Genomic DNA, 6,000 nt, shown 5'->3' with positions numbered 1-6,000 from the left:
AGCTGTCAATCAAACTTGCGCAATCCGGTCCAAATGGCTCCGCCTACCCTGCTAGATTCCATGGAAACCACATCAGCCAATAGGAGCGCTACTCCGATGATTGACAGCCGCCTCCAGCCTCTTTCCTGCAGGAGAGGGCGGGGACACGAGGAGAAATAAGATGATGGAGAGGGAACGAAGTAACGGTTTCGAGAAGATTGACAGCGGTGACAGCCAATCAGATCGTATAGATAGGTGAAGGGGAGACAGCGGGGGCCAATAGAGGAGGCGGAAAGGTTTGGATGGCTCCGCCTGGTGTCGGTGGGCGTAGCCGGTGAGGTGACGGGCTGGTGGTTACCGGGAGGCGCAGAGACAGAAGGAGCCCAGGAGCCGCCGGTAAGAGGGGATGGCGGGAGCAGCGGAGACCTGTAATGTGACCCGTATGTACCGCGCCCGGGCATCACCTCCCGCCATAACCTGGCAGAGGGATTTACCTCAGAGGAGGCCCGTGTGGAGGTGCCCCTGGTATACCCCCTCGGCATAGCTATATACCCCACTATACTCCTCTATATACCCTGCCAACATAACGCCCCTGAAATATATCTATATACCCATTACCAGGTAATGCCCCTGAAATACCCCCATGCCCAGCAATATGCCCCTGAAATACCCCCCATGCCCAGCAATATGCCCCTGAAATACCCCCCATGCCCAGTAATATGCCCCTGAAATACCCCCATGCCCAGTAATATGCCCCTGAAATACCCCCCATGCCCAGTAATATGCCCCTGAAATACCCCCCATGCCCAGTAATATGCCCCTGAAATACCCCCCATGCCCAGCAATATGCCCCTGAAATACCCCCCATGCCCAGCAATATGCCCCTGAAATACCCCCCATGCCCAGCAATATGCCCCTGAAATACCCCTATGCCCAGCAATATGCCCCTGAGATACCCTTCTGCTAACATAATGCCCCTGAGATACCCTTCTGCTAACATAATGCCCCTGAGATACCCTTCTGCTAACATAATGCCCCTGAGATACCCTTCTGCTAACATAATGCCCCTGAGATACCCTTCTGCTAACATAATGCCCCTGAGATACCCCCATACCCAGCTATACCCCACTGCCAACATAACACCCCTGAAATACCCCCTATGCCCAGTTATATTCTACCTGCCCAGGTAATATCCTAGGTCATGTCTATTCCAGACTACCCCATGCCTGGGGCAATACCTACTGCCTATACCCTTCTGTCATGCCCCATACTTATCATATACCCAGGTGATGCCCCTTCTGTAAATCCCTATCCTTAAATAATGTCCCTCCTCTAATTCCCTGTGCCCAAGTAATACCCTTCCCTAATATCCTACACTGAATCTCTTTATCACCTCACACTTGGCCTATGCTGCTTCCCTTTGCCCAGGTGTTGCCCCCTGCGATCCCCCGGTTGCCCCCATGTACCACATCTCTCTGTTCCCTCCCAAATACCCTTTGACTTGATTTACCTAAATTTGAAGCCTGACTCTAAGCCCCTGGGGTATCCCCTTAGAGACCCCTCGTTCTTAGGGATGCCCCTTTCATGCAGATGCGCCATGTGATGCCCACCTGTAGTGCCCAGTTTAGGTGATGGAGTGGCACCAGCCAGAAGGTTGTAGTTTCCATGATGTGTGGCTGTCATTTACCTGTCTGTGTTGGTGGAGGCAGAGTTGTGCCAGCGTTGTTCTGCCTGGCAGTGCCATGGTATTTGTAACATAATCCCCATGTTTTGTGCACCCCCTTTTACCACCCTCCCCCAAATTCCTTCTCTGTTGTTTGGGTGACAATGAGATATAACCCAAGCTGAAGGGTTAAGTCAGAAGTCGTGTCTCGTTGTTGGCAGATGAAGGGGTTAATGTTTTCCGCTCCTTGTAGGCATGTGCCAGGGTAGATGCCATGCTGCTCCCATTCATTCTGTGATCGTGGAGGCCGCCATGTTTTGCTGGCTGCAGTAGCGGAAGGGTTAATAATTTGGCCATATGGCTGACTCCCGCCTCGATGGTTGCCTTCAAGGGCAGTTTGATCCTTATCCCCCCTCCCTCAGTCTGGTGCCCATGTGTCTGGGGCCTGCTAGCGTGCGGTGGGCACCACCAGGCCGGGGCATGTGTCTGGACATCGCTCCCGGCTCCTGCTGCAGAACATCTCGCCACGATGAATTAATCAGGGGCAACACCCAGGTCCCGCTATTGAGCCGTTTGCAGGACGGTGGCTCTGCCTGACCATGTTTTGGGAAGGAGGGGGAGGGGGGCGGCAGGAAAGGGGTTAAGTCCGAGAAACAAGTGTGGAGAAGAGTTACCCGGCACTAGGTGGGCGGCTGCTCAGATCTGCAGCTCCCAGGGAACAAAGAGCCGTCTACATCATGACTTGCAGCTTCCATGCGCTCAGGCAGTCCTCCTCTGCTCTGTCTAGCCCCCTCCTCTGTGCCCCCCACCACCAGCCTACAGCCCGCCGCACCCCCCCAATACATCAGCTCTGGGGGCGTAGTAACCTGGATCCGGATTAATAGGTAGAGCTATTCCCCCCCGCTTTATGGTAGCGTCACCCCCTGTGTAATCCCTCACAAAGACCGGACCTTATAATCGGCATCGCGAGCCCCCCGTATGCAGATGTCATAATCGGGGGGGATTGAGTTCTTCTTCTTAGAAGTTATTAATTCTTTGCATATTCTGAGAGCTGATTAGTCTCCCGCTGCGGGCGCCCACGATTATAGGATCTGCCAGCGCTCTGATAGCGGCATATAGAGGGTATGAGGCAGGCATGAGGTAATGTAGGGGGTATTTACATGGATATGGGGGTATTGGGGTGCTATAGCCAGTGCATGGGGCATTTATATGGGTGTCGGGGTATTAGAGCGCTATAGACAGTGTAGGGGGTATTAACACAGATGAGAGGGTATTAGTGGTATTTACATGGATATGGGGGGTATTGGAGTGCTATAGCCAGTGCATGGGGCATTTATATGGGTGTCGGGGTATTAGAGCGCTATAGACAGTGTAGGGGTATTAACACAGATGAGAAGGTATTAGTGGTATTTACATGGGTGTCGGGGTATTAGAGCGCTATAGACAGTGTAGGGGTATTAACACAGATGAGAAGGTATTAGTGGTATTTACATGGGTGTCAGGGTATTAGAGCGCTATAGACAATGTAGGGGGTATTAACACATGTGAGAGGGTATTAGTGGTATTTACACGGGTGTTGGGGTATTAGAGCGCTATAGACAGTGTAGCGGGTATTAACACATGTGAGAGGGTATTAGTGGTATTTATATGGGTGTCGGGGTATTAGAGCGCTATAGACAGTGTAGCGGGTATTAACACATGTGAGAGGGTATTAGTGGTATTTATATGGGTGTCGGGGTATTAGAGCGCTATAGACAGTGTAGCGGGTATTAACACATGTGAGAGGGTATTAGTGGTATTTACATGGGTGTCGGGGTATTGGAGCGCTATAGACAGTGTAGGGGGTAGTAACACATGTGAGAGGGTATTAGTGGTATTTACATGGGTGTCGGGGTATTGGAGCGCTATAGACAGTGTAAGGGACATTTACATGGGCTTGGTTGTATTAGTGCTATAGAAGGTGCTTGGGGTATTTGAGTAGTGGGCATTTCCTTGGGCGTTGGGGTATTAGTGCTATAAACAGTGTTAGGGGTCTCTACATAGGCTTGGGGTTATAGAGTGTAGGGGGGTATTCACACAGAAGTGAGGGTATTGGTGGCATTGACAGTGTAGGGACTATTTATATGGGATTTGGATTCTGTAGACCACATAGGGGGTGTTCACATTGATGTGAGAGCGTAGGGGGCATTTACATGGTTACCGGGGTAACATAGTGCTATAGACTGTGCATGGGGTATTTAGATTGATGTGAAGGTATTGGAGTGATCTATGCAGTGTATGGGGTGTTTACATGGGCGTCAGGGTGTAAGTGTGTAGGGGGGGGTACAGGCAGTGTATGTTGCTTTGTAGGATATTAACTTAATTTTTGGATTTTTTTTTTTTTTTTTTTTTTTAGTTATGGGCCACCTGCAAGTTTTTCGGCTACCGGGTATTAAAGTATTAGAGTATATTTTGTGTGTGTGTGGTATGTCATCTGCAGGCGATGGCAGCATAGTCGCCCCCCTAAATAGGGGCAGCTTCACCCCAATCATCGAGATCCCATTGTTTCTGGGGGAAAAAAAAAAATGTTATTCCTGGAACTCAAAGGAAGGAAATTCCAATACAATGATCTCTGCGGAGTCTCGGGCGTCTTGACCCACATTCTGTGCAGCCGTAAAGAGAGAACGAAAAATACTACAATGAGGGGAGGTCAGGGGGAATGAGAGCGCATGGCATCCGCAATCCCAAAAAGTTAAGGAATGCCTGACAATCCCGGGGGGAGGGGGCAACAGGCCTAGTTTTTTTTAAAATAAAAATGTGGATATTTTTGCATTTGGTGAGGATCCCTTTTATCTTCTGTGGGTCACATGGCATTAACCCCTCAATTCCCACTTCTCACTATCTCCATAAAAGAGCCATAGACCCTGGGTGAGCATCGTGGGTGCAGATGGTCTCATGCTTTCATTTTGGTAGGTTACGCATCTGGGGGAGCACCCGGGGAGTAAAGATATGTGCGGGTCACTGAGATGATGTTATGGCTCTGTAGGGCCCCGCATGACACACACTTCTGGCTTCCTGTAGTTTTACAAGGGTCAATGTGTTTGAGCCGTGCCAGGAAAGAGGCGACAGGTGAAGTCATTAGTCACCCAGATCTGTAATGAGGGGAAGACTATATCCAGTCTGATTACTAAGTACATCCCCTACTGTGAGACAGAGAAATCCAGACATCAGCCAAGTAGGAGGTCTCCCGGGATGTGCTAGAAGTGTAGGGGGAATAAGCAATTCTGATCTCTGATATATGTGACTGATATAGCATCATCTAAACAGTGTACTATATTCCTTTCTTCTGGTGTAGGTGTAACTTCCTTATATGAGAACTATAATTCTGCCCCTTATGTACAAGAATATAACTACTATAATACTGCCCCCTATGTACAAGAACATAACTACTATAATACTGCCCCCTATGTACAAGAATATAACTACTGTAATACTGCCCCTATGTACAAGACTATAACTACTATAATACTGCCTCCTATGTACAAGAATATAACTGCTATAATACTGCCCCCTATGTACAAGAATATAACTACTATAATACTGCCCCCTATGTACAGGAATATAACTACTATAATACTGCCCCCTATGTACAGGAATATAACTACTATAATACTGCCCCCTATGTACAGGAATATAACTACTATAATACTGCCCCCTATGTACAAGAATATAACTACTATAATACTGCCCCCTATGTACAAGAATATAACTACTATAATACTGCCCCCTATGTACAGGAATATAACTACTATAATACTGCCCCCTATGTACAGGAATATAACTACTATAATACTGCCTCCTATGTACAAGAATATAACTACTATAATACTACCCCCTATGTACAGGAATATAACTACTATAATACTGCCCTCTATGTACAAGAATATAACTACTATAATACTGCCCCCTATGTACAAGAATATAACTACTATAATACTGCCCCCTATGTACAAGAATATAACTACTATAATACTGCCCCCTATGTACAAGAATATAACTACTATAATACTGCCCCCTATGTACAAGAATATAACTACTATAATACTGCCCCCTATGTACAAGAATATAACTACTATAATACTGCCCCTATGTACAAGAATATAATTACTATAATACTGCCCCCTATGTACAAGAATATAACTACTATAATACTACCCCCTATGTACAAGAATATAACTACTATAAGACTACCCCCTATGTACAAGAATATAACTACTATAATACTGCCCACTATGTACAAGAATATAACTACTATAATACTGCCCCCTATGTACAAGAATATAACTACTATAAAACTGCCCCCTATGTACAGGAATATA

The 6,000-nt window shown here is 47.2% G+C and overlaps 1 protein-coding gene across 3 annotated transcripts in view; it reads left to right on the top strand.

The window, feature by feature from the left end:
- The first annotated feature begins 223 nt into the window (after positions 1–223).
- The window catches only part of MYH10 (myosin heavy chain 10), a 59,347-nt gene continuing 53,570 nt past the window's right edge, over positions 224–6,000 (top strand). For all 3 annotated transcript variants that reach the window (XM_072112610.1, XM_072112609.1, XM_072112608.1), the window contains exon 1: positions 224–375. The gene's annotated coding sequence lies outside the window, so the exon portion shown is untranslated. The remainder of the gene's footprint in view (positions 376–6,000) is intronic.

The sequence above is a fragment of the Engystomops pustulosus genome, chromosome 6 (assembly GCF_040894005.1).
Source record: "Engystomops pustulosus chromosome 6, aEngPut4.maternal, whole genome shotgun sequence".
NCBI classification, from domain to species: domain Eukaryota; kingdom Metazoa; phylum Chordata; class Amphibia; order Anura; family Leptodactylidae; genus Engystomops; species Engystomops pustulosus.
This window is presented reverse-complemented; position numbering and strand designations above follow the sequence as displayed.